Source organism: Tachypleus tridentatus, chromosome 1, assembly GCF_004210375.1.
Source record: "Tachypleus tridentatus isolate NWPU-2018 chromosome 1, ASM421037v1, whole genome shotgun sequence".
Taxonomy (NCBI): domain Eukaryota; kingdom Metazoa; phylum Arthropoda; class Merostomata; order Xiphosura; family Limulidae; genus Tachypleus; species Tachypleus tridentatus.
Window position 1 is genome coordinate 31720939 of NC_134825.1, and position 16466 is coordinate 31737404.

Genomic DNA, 16466 nt, shown 5'->3' on the forward strand with positions numbered 1-16466 from the left:
ATAAAGTAGTAAAATTAAATACAAATAGATGTAAAATGTTACAAACGTTAAGCTGTTAAGGATAAATAATTGTGATACTGTGTTACAATCTGCATCCATTCTATAAAGAAAAAAAAAGGTATTTGGGAGTATTCTGATAATTTTTTTGAGGGTTACAAATGAGTCAAATGGACCTAGTCTGTATAGTGTTTAGGTGCAGAAAATAACAGATAAAATGTAAAGTTTTACAGAAAAAAAATTGATATTCATTTTGAAGGTTCTAGATGGTATGCAAATAAAACCTGAAACTGTGAGATGATAAAAGTATATTTAATCTTAACTAGAGAATCACCTTTCACTCACTGTCAACATCTGTTTCAAACACAGAGCTTGAACCTACACCATCACATGTTGCCACTATCACCAACACTATGGCAACCAATGAGGTTAATTGTTCTTGATAGCTTACTTCTTTAACAATAATAAGGGTGAATATTTGGGAAAAATGACTAAACTACAGTTGAAGTAGCACATTTGGTGCCATAATTTATCACTGGCCAGTATAAAGTCTCACAACAGAAAATTCTGAGTGACTTATTGCCCATGTTTATTCATTCTCAATGAATGAAAAATTCTGAATTAATGTTACATTAACATTTATTGAATATTAAAACTTTGATTTAAGCATTATAAACTTAACTATGTACATGCTGAATGATCCATAAACATTCTAAGTATTACACAGTAGCACTCTATTGCTCTACCATGATCTTAGTAGAGAAAGAAGCTGGAAAAGGTTTTAATTACTGGGAGGCATGCAATGGAAAGGGAAGGAAGGACAACTCACACAGCTTCCAGTTAAGGGTTTGTAGTAATAAACTACCCGCCCTTTTGCTTCACCAACTACAAAAGGTTGAGGTTCCAAGCCAGCTGAGAGCAGGGAAAGAGAGCATGAAAAGTCTATACATATCAACTAAACCTAAAACATCAAAACATAATATCATTATGGATCATTTGATCAATCTTTTAATAAACAATATTTAAACTCACAGAAAAATTAAGCACTACTTATGAATTCTTCGCATTTATTGGTAAATAAAGCTTAAACAATATGTTAAAAATTCAACACAAAATAATTTTCAAGTCAAAAGGTTTTGTTTTAGATTTTCTTAACATCAGAAGTCACATATAAATATTGTATAACTTTACCACTGATCTATGATAACAAATATTTTAATGTTTTCCTCCTAACTTCAATCTTTTTAACAAGAATTTTCATAATTTTTAACTTTAAGGGTAATCATATTTTTCCTAAATGCTATAAATAAAGGCAGAATTTAGAAAAAAAAAGTCAAAATTGAGTGCATATTTAGTATTGTAATAGCTAAAAAACAATTTTATACGTACAAGACATAGAAATAATTTTATCAGCATGAAACATCATTACATTGCATTTTTAATCAGATAATTAAAATGTTCATTAATAAACCTTACTGTTATAATAAAACCTTGATTGATTTAAATTTATAGTAGCAGAACTAAAGTTGACAAGGTGTTTCTTTTACTACTCCAAATAAACAAATAATTTTACTTTATAAAGTTCTGTGAGTTACTTTTAGGTCTTTCAGATTTAGATTTTTTTCAACAATATCTTTTTGTGAGATGTGATGATATTTTTTGTAAAACCTAAACCATTCATGAGACAAAGTATATAAAATAGCTTATTAATTTGCTAAGATAACCTTCATATGTGTATGCAAAAGTTTAAAAAGTAAATTCCCTGATATTTAACATTTTATATATATATGAAGAAAATTATGCTCAGAATCACCAAATTAACTACTTTAAATGAGTTACTGAGCTTATATACTAGAGTTAGTAGCTAGCTAATATATTCCTATTGATGATCACTGACCAAAAAAAAACAAAGACAAAATATTTCTTTGACTTTAAGCATTTTTCCCTTACTGTATACACCCTAATATAATTCTCACTACCAAAATTTTCTTTGGCAAAAGTATAAAGCAGTTTTGTAACTAAACTATTTTTAACAATATCCTACTTTTTTTTTTTTTTACATAAAAGCAATGTAAAAAAAAAAAAAAGTTATAATAGTCTATGTCACTTACTGGAAACATAATAGGGTTCTCTTTCATTCAAAGAGTTAGGTATATGTCTAATTCTTTCTTCTACAACTTGCATTTCTGCTGGCCTGCATAAAAGAAGTGTAAAAACATAGATTAATGGTAGAAAGCATATCATTTGAAAAAGATATCAGATTTTCATATTTTTCCAGTAACTAGTAATACTTCAATGAGTTGGACTGTGCTTTTCAAATATGGCTTACAATAAAGACTGGTATTATTTCTTAAATTTCATTATCAAAGTGCATGTAAAATAAACATACAATATTTATCTCACTGGTTCAGATAGTTGAGACTAAAAGAATAACCTCTGATAAAGAAGAAATATGGGAAATCAAAGGATGAGTTTATAGCTAAGCACAAAAGAGGTTTTTTTTGTAACTACTCATATAATAGTTGTTACCATGTAACATTTTCAAATGTTGATCTATACAAAGCTATCAAGCATTATCTGCATGCTTTATAAAAAGAAACAATCAGATCATCTCCAAAAAGTGTTTTTGTATATTTGCACAAAACTTTAAAAGGCTATCTGCACTAGCCATCCTAATTTTTAATTGAGAGACTAGAGGGAGTAAACTAGTCAGTGCCAGCTCTTGGATTTCTATAATCAAATAGTGATATTTGAATGTCATTCTTCTAATACACCTAAAGCTAAAATGTGCAATATGTGATTTATTGTATCTTTTTTATTCTAATAATGGAAGTTATAATTTTCCTAAACAAAAATGTACTTCCGATACAAACATTCCTCCCCTCACATGATTAGTTTTCTCATTTTGTGCTGCCCTCTGTTAATAAACTTTTCTGAATGCATGCCATAAGCCTTTACTATCCCTTTGTTGGAATCCAAAATTCCAAAATTTTTCTAATGCAAATCATCATGCGACACCTCTCCACCAATAACAGAGCACTACTTCCACATTACACATGATTCCCTCTATGTGTCAATACTGAACTATCACTCTGAAGTTTGGCAGACGATGCAAGTTGCATAAATGTGTGGGAAGTGTGAGGAAGGAAGTACATATCAGAGAGAAAATTATAACTTTTGATATAGCACTCTCCCTATATTCAAAAGGTTAGCCTGGATCCCACATTGAAATAAAGGAGGGACCTGTGCAAGGAAAGCAGAAATGTATCCTCCTGGAAGTACCTAAAAGACACCCCCTAAAAGAGAGAAACAGTTCAAACGATCTGAGGAAAGACACTACACCACATGTGAGCCAGGTACATCTTTGCCATAAAAATAACAAGTAGAGAACACATAAATGGAGGAGACAATGGTATAAGAAAGAGAGAGAAATAAATTTAAAATCACACGATGGAAAGTGTATAATAGATGATGTTTCTTATTGTGTAGAGTGGCTAGGATGTTCTTGAAATATGAAACATCATGAAATGAATGTGATGGGAGTGGGCCAAATAGATAAGACCCAACATGAGAAACAGGGATCTTGACTGGGTGCCATCCTTGTGAATAATATAAGTTACTACTGTAGAACCATTGAAATGGATCCTACATGTAACAGTCAACAGCTGTTGACAGAAAAAAAAACCTAATGCTTGATGGAGAGCCAGGAGTTACAGGATGTTGATGTGAAAAGAACATTCTTCTGCAGGCCAACAACCAGAAATTCATTAATAATCAACTCATCACCTCAGCATTGTAGGGATGCATCTGTAAACACATGTATCTTTAGCCCAAGTAGAAATGGTGGGACACCTGCCTATATATGGGCCTAGTCCAACCACCAATAGAGATCATCCATTAAAGAGAAGGAAAAGAGAATAGGATAATCCAAGGGATCCCATGCATGGTTCCACATCTCATGAAGTCCCCACTGAAGCAAATGAATATAAACCATGCAAAAGAGCATGGCAAGTGTCAGATGATCACCTCTCTAAAAGCAACAAAATCTCACTAGCAGTAAGTAAGAGAGCAGACATGAATGGTCACTTCAATAGAAAGAAGCCAAAGCAAAGGCTGGGCCTGACTGAGATGGGTGTTGAAGAAAACATCCAGATGTAAAAGGGATTTGAGAAGATTAATAAAGGACCCCTCAAATGTGATCAACCATCCCACTTGACAAAAATATATAGTGCAGCAGCTACACCAAAGGGTCAGCCAATGAAAAGATATACCATCCTACTACTGGTAAACTGGCAGGAGTAAAACAAGTGCAATCTGTGTGAAGCAGGTACAACAACCTGTTGAGTGAGGAGGTTAAGTACTGCTTCAGACAGACACTAACATGACTAGTGATCCTGAGGAGAAGGAGGAAAAAAACAGGAGAGAGGGGCAACAAGATAGGATGAAACCTTCTAATACAACACCATGAACCTGAATGTCAGGGAGGAAAGGGCTGTTCAGATGAATGAAATTTGCCAGGTGAGTTACTGCTAGTCCCAGACTTACCAGGCAGTCACCACATCTGCTGCCTGCATATCATGTACTGCCACAAAGAAATGGCAAACTAAGATCCAGCAGGAAGATGGGACAAGTATGGCTGTGAAGGGTAAGATCATAAGACAGTTGTCTATATTACAGAAAAAAAAGCAAGTTTGTTGTTTTTATATCAACAACATATTTTTGTAGTGAAACAATCTACTGGTTGATGATTTTAATCATGTAGAAGATTGAATTATTAGAGTTTTTTTTTTTAATTTTAAAATAAAAGATGCTAGGAAAGGCTTTCTCAATCCCTTAAAAATGCTAAATGTCACTTTTAGTGAAGAGAGAGGTTTTGCCAATCCAATAACCTACCATTTAGATCTTTTGTCAGAAATCATGGAAAACTATGAAAAGAAGAACCACAGACCTTCTACCTACTCATACTAAAGCAAAAAATATGGTTGTTTAAAAGTTTGTTTTGAATTTGGTGCAAAGTCTTTCCTAATTTAGAAGTATCAAACTAGATGGACTTCAACTAGCAACTACTACTCACTGCAAACCTTTAGACTACTATTTTACCAAGAAATAGTGGTATTGGACATCACAGTATAACATCCTTACAGCTGAAAGGGCAACAATAGTTAGTGTGACAGGGATTCAAATTCATGACCTTCAGATTGCAACTTAAACACCCTAACCACCAGTTCATGCTATGCCAATGCTTGAGGAAACATACTAAAATTCAAAACTGATATATCAGATTAATAGTTAAAACATTTTCTTATTAGTTGTTGTCATTTTTCAACTATATAAAACACTTATAATAATCGATGGGAGTTTTTTAATTTTTGATCAAAAATAAGATTTGTGCTCTAAAAGTTTAGTGAACACAGTAGTTCCTATAGTGATAATCTGATAGCTATTACAAAACAGAACAGCATCAGAAAATTTAAGGAGGTCCATCTAACACCATCTGTATATGTTTCAAAAAACATATGATGCAAACAAAGGGAAAATAAATGAGTATGACATCACATACTTAAACAATCTCTTATTTTTATAATTCTTCTTACCCATATATGTAACTAAATGTAGAATTATTAATTACTTTTTGAGATTATAAAACAATATGGAACTCAGTTATAAACTATTACCATCTAGGTAAGTTCTGAATTCCAGGTTCAAATCCAATTATAGCTGGCCCCCTTGGTTGTGTCAACTGTGGAACCTAAAATATAAATTAATCCATGTCAAAGCTTCAGGGTATTATATATATGTATATTCAATCACTTTTATGTATTATAATTTAGAAAACAGCTTTTACAACAATATTTACAAATGAGAATTTGCTCTCTGATTTAAGAACAAAACAGCTTTCATCTCAGATCTTTTGATCTTTCAATAAAGTCATGAAGATTTAAGAACCATCAGAAAATCAACCAGAAAAACACAAACAATGATTTAGAGAAATACTGATTTCAAACTAGACCAAAAACTCAAGCGTTTTTGAATAGTTAACCATTCTTCTTCAGGAGAAGAACAGTCAATTATTGGAAATCACTTGGGTTTTGGGTCTATTTTGAAAACATTACAACTTTTGCAGGTGATCCTGTGTGCTAACCTTTTAACCAGAATTTAGAGAAATACTGGAAATGTATAGATGGAAAACATAAATCCAAAACAAAAAAATTGCAGAACAAAATAAACAAAAATTTACCAGAAATTCAGAAACATTCTAATACAATGAAGCAGAACTGAGCACAGACATGAAAAGGAATGTCAAGATGAACTAGGACAAAAAACAAGAAGCTCAAAGGATTTAGCATCAAAGCAATTGACAAGAATATGAATAAAAATGTTGAAGAAGATCTGGATAAAGAATGATGTTAAAAGAATCATGAAAAGGATTGAAGAAAAGTGTGATGAGGTACAGTGCAAAGTTATTTGTTTGGAAAAAATTTTGTGTGGACATCATACTGATTTATAAACATGCATTATATTCATTGTACATGATTCAACCAGGTGACAACATAAGGCTGAAGCAGCAAACCTTACACATCTTTGCACATTTTATCAGATGAATAAAATAAATGTGGATTAAATCAACTTCCAATATGTAAAATCACCATTTAAAAGTGTTTTACAAAAAAGAAATATTCACTGTTATTTTTAACAACTATATAATATTTATTTACAGACATGTAGAGTAATTAAAAGTTGGACATTCTAGGTAATGATTACAAGTCAAAACCTATATTTACTTATTATCACTTTGGAGATCAAGTTTTGCTTTCAGACCTGGTCACTTATATTCTGGATTTTATGAAAACAGTGTGACTAGTAAAACTCAGTCAGATATTACTCTTTATATTACACTTCACAAGTGCTTAATAATGTACACCAAAATAACAATGATTTTTGTAACACTAATTATTAACTCTACAGAAATTACTTAAAATGAAAAATTAAGTCTAAATAGAAACGTTTTTGATTGGAAATCCCTACAAATATTTTTCTGATGAGAAAAATTGTGAGAAACTGTTAAGTTTGTAATTATAAATATAATTTATACTGGATATTATAATATAACCTAGTAACATTGTATGGTAAATTAATAATATTTTCAGAAACAAATATTTAACTTTTAAAAGTCTATAAGTACTACATCTATGAAACATACCATTCTTCCTTCCCTTACACTGAAGAATATTTGATTTGTTCTACAGGCATCTCCTATACCATTAACAATACATGTTTCTGTAAAAGTAAGCAAAGTATATTATAATGTGAAAAAATTTTATAAAGCTTATAACTGAATGTACACAAAACAAACAAATAGCCTTTCAAACTGTCAAAATATTAGTACACTTTAAAATGATAAGTACAATCAAATGTAATAAAAATATTTATTAGCACTATGAGACTGCACTAAATGTTCAGAAACTGTTTAGTCTTTACTGTTTTAGTATAAATTCAAGTAAAGAATATAACCTCAGTAAACTGCTTGAATAAGGAGCTCAGTGAGATGAAACCGAGTGTAAAGTTTCATAAATATAAATATGGTACAAGATATCATACATTTTACTCTCCTAAGGTATTCATATGTTTTTCACAAATGTTTTCCAAAATCCAAATTCAGCAGAGAGTGAATTCAAGTAAGATCATGTAGTAGTTCAACTCTGTATTACTTTCAATAGCAAGAGGACTTGGTCAGAAAGGGTATGAACAATTTATGTGATTCATCATTACATAATGTATGTGGCACTGTTTTACAACTATTACATGAAGTAGAGATGCCTCTAGATCAGAAATTTTGAAACAAGGGTCCCTAAACCCTTGGAGGGATGTAGGAAGCTGTCAAGGAGGCTTTAGCAAATGCAGAATACACATACTGATGACAGATAACTCAGTATTTACAGATTCATTTGATAGGAAGGTTCATTTAGGATGCATACAATTTTTGGGGGGTTTTGTGTCAAGAAAATTAGTTTGGAAAAGCACACTCTAGATGCTTTTGTCAGCTACAGGAATTGTGGATTGTGATTTCACATTTTAGGTCAGATTCAGTTCTTGTTTGTTTGTTTTGTTTGTTTATTTGTGAATTTCGCACAAAGCTACCCGAGGGCTATCTGTGCTAGCCGTCCCTAATTTAGAGGGAAGGCAGCTAGTTATCACCACCCACCACCAACTCTTGGGCTACTCTTTTACCAACGAATAGTGGGATTGACCATCACATTATAATGCCCCCATGGCTGAAAGGGCTAGCATGTTTGGTGTGATGGGGGTGTGAACCAACGACCCTCAGATTACGAGTCGCACGCCTTAACACGCTTGGCCATGCTCGGCCCAGATTCAGTTCTATCAAGAAAGATAGCCAAGATTTGCTGTAGAAACCTTGTCTCTGTTTTTCTTGAGATCAAATGTATAAGGATAGTCTTCAAGGATCAAATGTTCCCTTATTATCTATACATTATGTTAAGAACAACCATTAAGTTACAACATTTATGTTTATCGAGATTTTTAAAAAATTGTGTTATATTCATACATAAGCAATTTTCTCAAACCACTATTTACACACTATAACCACCAATCTGAAATAGTTTTGAATTTGTTAAAGGCCACACAAAACAGTTTAAGTGTGTAAATAATACTAAATCTGAAATGTAACACTGTTTTGCATGTATAGCTGATATTTATTACTTCTTCTCAAACTATATCTATTGTAGTTGATATTTTTACTGCCTCTTTTTAGGTTTCTTACAATATTCATGCAGTTTTGGGCATAATAATATAACTTTATGTTTATAGCAAAATATCCAGAAGATTAAATGCCTGTGATTTGACTTTCTAAATCTCATATGGTAATTTAAGTTTTGTATGTGTTTTTATTTTTTTAATGCAATAAACATTTATATATATATTTTCTAATAAACTAAAACAAGTCCAGCCAAAGGTCAAAAATGGTGCACAAATTGAAAAGATTCCTAGGCTACAGGCTATAATGTCAGATAAAAATGTACCCTAGATTTTGGAGGTGACTGTAGAAATAGGACCCACATTGAGGTGAGGATATACCATCTATGAGTCGTAACCTCCATTTTCTAGTCTCACATAAAGAAATTCATAAATAATAATAAAATAAATAATCAAATAATAAAAAGAAATAAAAATTTGGCAAGTGAAATGTGGATGTTCAAGCCCACAATGTCCCATATTTATATTACCTTTCACTGTGTGCAGACTGCTGTGGGAAGGTGACTGCTTTCTAAAGTAAACAAGAAAAAAAAAAGTAATAATAACAAGGGACTAAGATAAACTTACATTCTTCAGTTGGCATTCCAGCTCCCATTACAATGGTAAGGCACTAAGTAGTAGCCCAGTAGACAAATTATACTAGTATAGAGGGACCCAACCAGTTATCTAAACCAATTAGTATAACTCCCAACAACCACCCATTTGGTGTAATGTAACTACCAACTTTCAGACTCTAAATAAGCCTTTATGTGCAGTAAAATGTTCAATTGTACAAAAGTGGCCTGACATGGCCAGGTGGTTAAGGCACTTGACTCGTAATATGAGAGACATGGGTTCAAAACCCCGTCACCCCAAACATGCTCACTTTTTCAGCCATGGGGACATTATAATGTGACAGTCAATCCAACTATTCATTGGTAAAAGAGTAGACCAAGAGTTGGTGGTGGGTGGTAATGACTAGCTGCTTTCCCTTTTGTCTTACACTGCTAACCCTTGAGTAGCTTTGCACGAAATTCAAAACAAACCATATAAAAGTAGCATCAAGTTCTTTAAATCACCTTATTAACAACTAAAAATACTTATCAGAAACTTTCAGTAAACTTTCCTTTGTGCACCAGCAACTTCCTAGACATTGGCAAGCAAGATGGAAAGCAGATTGGAGGTATACATTCCACTGACTTTCCAAATTTTGTTCCATAAGATTTTGGTACTGGTGGCAGAAGAGATGCGAGTTGTGAACTTAATCCTAGATTCCTTTTGGCCTTGTTGGCTTTGATGACTAACCTGTCATGCATGGGCCTGCTGGAGGGCAAAGTTAAAAAAAATTGGGTTATACCTGCAAGAGGTATTCTAAGCCTGTTTTTAAGCTTTCCATGCTTCCTGGCAAGCAAAATTCCACCATGGACAAGGATACCGTGGAAAATGTGTCGATGTCTTGGGAAAAGATTAAGCAGCTGTCTGGACAATTCAGTCAATCACTGCCACCACACAATTGTCTATCAATGGTAGACAGATGATGGCAGGATCAAGTTCCGAGAGAGTGGTTAAAAAGGGCCACTTGGCTTGGTCTTGGTTCCACCTCCACAGAGACACGTGGGTTTGATGATACTGACTGTGGCCAATCTCCCTCAAAATGACAGAAAAATTATCACTGCTCTGTGGATCACTTTCAACCCTCCAAGAAAAGCAAAAAGGTAGAGAAAAAAAGCAATGGTACTACCCAAGAAAATATGGATGGCAATGGCCGTTAAGGGTGTATTAAGTAGCAAAGACAGGATGTGCACATGCTGGTAGACCCAAAGTGCCACACCTCCATGCACTTGTCCATCACACAGTCTGTCATTTCAGTGTAACAAAAAATATCAAATGGTGACTGTATTGACAAGTTTCAGAAATGTTTCCTGCAAGGAAAGACACACAGGATGATAGAAATCAATCAAGGCCTTAACGTCATCTGAATTAAAATGGAAAATTCAATAGTTCCACTGTATTAAGTGATCATTTTTATTTAGATGAAGGATAACTGGATAGAAGACCATTTAGTTTATGGCCACATCGTTTTTTTTTTGTCAGAAGGAGGTTTGTTGACTTCCTTAGATTCTGCCCTGGGTCAAGTGGATAGGTCTCTGTCAGTAGCTGTAGATTCCAGTGACTGAGGGAAATAACAAGTAATAATTCTACTTCTCAGGGCCAAAAAAGGTGTATCGTAGCCTATGCCAGAAACAAGGGCTAAAGGAATTGGATCTGAGCAGTCACTGGAAGAAATGGTGGGGATAAAGACAGGAGTAGATATTAACCTGTCAATTCACTTATCCATAGAAAGCAAAAGACTCCTAACATCATTTGAGAATGACTTTGTTCAAGGCAAGGAAAGGTCAATTTGCACTCCCATAGCAGAAGTGAAATATTGTGCAGCAGCATATGTTTGAGATGGAGTTCAGAACAAGAATCTCCAAGCATTGGGGTAAGAAATGTTCTTAATAATTTTCAAACTCTGTATCTCTTTCTCCTCCATCCACCTAAGACTAAAAAGAAAGTGAGAAAGGTGGAAGCCACTACACTTAACACACTGATGGTCCACTTTGCACTCATAGGCATCATAGTCTTTGCCACCACATTGAGCACATGTCAAAGAACCATGATGTGATGCCTTTGAGTGACAGAACTGCTGACATTGAAAACATCTGAGAGGGAGTGAAATATGTGGCTGTACCTCACAGTTCATAGAACCCAAAGTGACAGTAGTGGGTGAACATGGTGATTTAAACAACAATATCAGAACAATGGTAGGCAGTGTAATTCAATCCTTATGAGTGAAAATACACCTCACTGTAGAAACTCCTTGGGTGGAGAAACCAGTGAGGATCTCTGTCTTATGGATGTTCTTCAAACCTCTCTCAACAATAACTCTTCCTGAGGGATTCAAAGTAGCATGGGGAATAACTGCAATGGATATATCCCCAATGGCTTTTGATTTCAAGAGCAGTTCACTGTGTTTTGAGGTAGATGTTTTCACCAATATATTCCCAGAACATAGCTTCTTAAATGACTTAGGAGAACCAGCAAGACCCTCTCTTTACTTCTGAATAAAAAAGGGAGACATTTACCCTAAAGATTTTTCAGATAAGGAATGAAGGATTAAAAATCAAGGTACAGGATCTGATGATGGTGATGTAACAGAGTCATCTATGGATGATCATTTACTTAAAAGCTGTTATTTTACTATTTTATTTTTCAAGGATTTGGTTATCACTAATAAATCAAGGAAGTGTCAGTGTTCACTGTCCCCTCCCACAAAAAGCCCTACAAGAGGATATGTTTGTGTTTTCTTATAGCAAAGCCACATTAGGCTATCTGCTGAGTTCACCAAGGAGAATCAAACCTAAAAAGGAATCACAACAATGCCAAACAAGGACACCACAGCAACGTCGGGGTTTCATTAGCACTATACCCATACACCAGCATTAGACACAATGACCACAACATCCACTGAGAATGCTCAACACTGGCACTTGGTTGATCCTAGCCCAACAGGATCAGCCGGATGATCCTGGGGGGCACACCAAAGCCACCGTCTACAGAAATTGAAGATCAAAGTGGTGTGTTGAGGTTGAACCATTCAAACATCAGGATCCTCTCCTTCCCTTCACAGGTTGTCATGCACAATAAACATGTAGGTGGATGTTCAGATCCCAGAGTAAGTAAACTGAAAAACTGGGTTACATAACTATATGTGTATTTCTAAATCTGAAGTATAGATCTACATACATAAGATATTTTAAATACATAATATAAAAGTCCAGTCCTGTGCATAACTTCCCTCGGAGGTCCCCTCACTGCATACAGGCATCCACACCAAGGGGCACTGATAAAATATTGATAAAATAACTGAATATAGATTTTCTGTATGAACAGATATGCATTTTAAAAAATCACTGTAAATACTGTTAATATTTTCTCAACAACAGCTTTCATTCTAAGTTTTTTTGTAGCAAAATTATTTTTTTTCTTGTTGTGCTCATACTCATGACAATATTTTGATATTACAATATAAACTTCAACTCAAAACATCAACATTAATTTATTTATGATAATATGAGTGTTTTTAAAAGTATACAGTGAAAATCACTATTTTGTTTATGTAAACTTGCAAACATGTAAATGTTTATTTTGGCTTTAAATACAATTGTATATCTATATCTAGATATAAATATTAAAAAACATAGTATACATTTTTGCTCACATTTAATAACATCTTACCCCTTTTATCCTTCACTGTATCCTGTTTTATTGAAGAATCTTTTCCACTATTCCATATGTTAGAGGAAGACACATCCAATTCTGACACAGCTGACAGATGACTTCCTGGTAAAGGAAAAGGAATTTTTGAAGTACATGTATCTCCTGTGAGGTAGATGTTATTTTGATTCCATTCTTCTACAGTCATGTAGTTGTCATTAAAGGTTCTATTAATGCCTAAAATAAATTCAAAACAAAAATAATATTTCAATAATAATAAAAAGAATTTCTCTGTATGCAGAAACAGACAGTAAATATTGTAACATATGTCAATCATTAAAAAACTTTCCTGGTATTTTTTCAATTGTATAAATATAAAACAAGTTTTGTTACTCTTGCACTAATAATAAGTCACTTTAACCACCAACCAACACATGTATGTGTATTTCTAAATCTGAAGTGTAGATCTACATACATAAGATATTTTAAATACATAATATAAAAGTCCAGTCCTGTCCAGTGATGTAGATCTAGATGAACTGCAAAGAAATCCAAAATCGATAAGGTGGGGAGCTTAGAAAATTTTGATCTCCCTTAAACCAGCCAAGTGACAAGATAAGCCACCCAACTGGAAAAAGAAGCATCAGTAAAAGAGTGACAATCTGGATCGGGAAGGGACAGAAAGGAATATCTACAGTGGAGAAAGAAATGAAGAGAAACAATGTGAAGAACCATAGGATTTCTAGATAAGGAAGAACACAGAAGGGTAAAGTGAAAGAGACAAACATTGACAGAAATAGAGCTCAGGATTGGTTTGAAAGAAGAGTCACTGCTGAGAGCCATAATGGATATGACTTCTGAAGATGGGTGGAAGACAAAGATACCCATGGAGCAGTGAATGTATAAATCAAGAAAACAAAAAAAAGATTGCAAATGAGCAACCTAAACTCAGAAGCCTAAGAAGTCACAAACATCCTCAAAAACCAGGACTGTAAGCAAATAAGCAAGTGTATGTTGTTATCCATGAACATAAAAAATGTTTGGCATGATAAAGAGGAATAACAAACTACATAAGTCCAATTAGTTTAATCAAAATCCCTTCATTTTTAACTGAGTTATAGAGCAAAAATAGAGGGAAATATTGGTCTCTATGTTAACAAATAGGAATTATTTTTGATCTTCATGACCTTGCTGTTACTTCGACCATCTAAAAATAATCACTTCTAAGTTGGGCCATAGTCCAAATGTGTACCAACTTTCATCCCAATTCATTAAACCAATTTCAAAAAATCTTGCTACAAAATACACATAATCTCTGTCTGTCTTTGGTGGAATATGATATATCTAATTTATCAGCATAACAAATAGAAAAGAAATAAGCACCTGAACCTTATTAGAGAGAGAAAAGCCAGAAACAAAAATGAAGTAAGAGATCATCCATAAGTGGGGCATATTCCACAGAAAGCAAAGAAAGAAAAATGACTAGGGACATATCATTATCTCACTTATTAGAGCACAGGTGTATACTCTAATAAGTAAGATAACAAGAGAATAAAAAATATCGGGTCAATGAACAGATAAAGTTCTTCCTGTCACCACCTAGTCAGATAGAGAAAATGCCTAAAAGAGCAACGTCTGTATATCAGAACTTTTTTGTTATGTATATTTATCTATTTATTTCAGTAGTATACTTTGTGAAAAATAACCTAAGGTATAAATGTGGTAGCTACAGAAAATGAAGCTGCAGTCAGATGTATAAAACAAAGTATAATGAGAACAAATGCAATGTAGCATTAAAGAAAGAGAGACAGTCAATTACACTGACCAGAATCTAAAAAAACACACAGAAACAAAAATAAGTTTAAACACAGGCAACAAAAAGGAAAAAAATGATTCTATGATCAGGTAGTAATGCTCACAGAGATTACTATACATGGAGGTCATGTTATCATCCTATTAATGAAAGGCTAAAGCATTAAGATGGCTGTCATAAGCTGGCACAATAGATGTGTGGGTTGCAAGTTTGTTCAAGACTCATAGCTCACTCAGAAATTTCCATGTTAGAGGAGTGAAAGGTAATTGTTCTTAATGATGCAGAGAGATAAGTACTGTTTCTACTTTTTTCCTTTGTTTAGACTTGCTTTCTCATTATTAATTTCCTTTATGTAACAACCATTTTCATTCAGTATCACAAACAATATTTCATATTTTTTCTGAGAAAATTCTGTTCATCAGTCATATAAGCAGGTAGACCTATTTTGTTTAATAAAATGTTTTAAAATCTATTATTTTTCCTTCTGATTAATGTAACTTCAAGTTAAGGAGTAAATAGGTCAATTCTGAATAATTAAAACAAATTTAATGATAAAGAATTTGTTAAAAAATAATTATGTGTTAAAATTTAGATATGTTTGTATGATAATTGAGAAATTATTTCAAATGCTATATATGCCAGCCTTACAAAAATCCTATAGAAATAACGGTAATTTTTAAATACTCATACCTGTACAAAATCCATAGTATTGTAAGTGCTTTTTCAAAAAGTTTTCATATGGAGTCTTCATGATGCATTGAAAATAAACAGTATAAAGAAATAAAAATTGTATATATATATTTGAAACTAAAAAATAGAATTTGTCAAAATTTCCATAAAACTTTCAGTTAAAGTTTAAAAACAATCTGAATACAAGATTTAATCTATGCTGAAGTATACAGTACATTTTTCAGTTTCCACTTAAATTAGTTTTGAAAGAACTCTTTCTTTGGAAATTCACAATTTTCACAAACTATTTATTGATCCACTGTGGACACTCAAATAATATTTATTAAACATATATTTATCTTTGCAGTGAATATCATTCAAACAACAATCCCAGTAAAAAAGAAATCATATTAAAACACCAATCAACAATGTACTTAACAATGAGAATCAGATTGATTGAATGTTCAAGACAGAATGTAAACCTTAATTCTGAATTTACTATGTTAACCTACAACCATTCAAAAACTAAACTGTTTATATGTATTTTAATGCAATGCAAATGCAATATACAAACTGTACAATGGACAAAAATGCTTTTGTTTGTTTACATGATCTTCATCTTGTATTCCAATATGTTAAAGTCTGAATCTGACAGTCTGCAGAAATACTGTAGTTTAAATACTTTTATAACATAACCAAATTTTTGTTTAAATTTTTCTAAAGGCATGTTAGTCACATAGAAGAACATAGCAAATTCAGAATTTTGGTCAACATTCCTTTCACTCATTTTCATGGCTCAGGTTTTCAGAGTTTTAGCATCACTTCTACAATTTCAAAAGAAACCTTGCCAAAAAAAACAAACAATGAATTTGGGCTGTAAGCAAATAATATGCTGGTTTGGCAAAAAGTTCACTTTATGCCATAGCATAGGGTGTGTCTAGAACAAAAGCATTTTGAGATACGACAAATATTA

At 33.0% G+C, this 16466-nt stretch overlaps 1 pseudogene across 1 annotated transcript in view; it reads right to left on the reverse strand.

The window, feature by feature from the left end:
* Nucleotides 1-16466, reverse strand: part of LOC143232309 (cytosolic carboxypeptidase 2-like) — a 63256-nt pseudogene that overhangs the window by 33476 nt on the left and 13314 nt on the right. The window contains exons 3-8 of the transcript XR_013017490.1: nucleotides 15515-15569; nucleotides 13033-13248; nucleotides 7199-7275; nucleotides 5673-5746; nucleotides 2109-2191; nucleotides 827-909 (exon numbers count right to left, since the gene is read on the reverse strand). The product of XR_013017490.1 is annotated as a cytosolic carboxypeptidase 2-like (transcript). The remainder of the gene's footprint in view (nucleotides 1-826; nucleotides 910-2108; nucleotides 2192-5672; nucleotides 5747-7198; nucleotides 7276-13032; nucleotides 13249-15514; nucleotides 15570-16466) is intronic.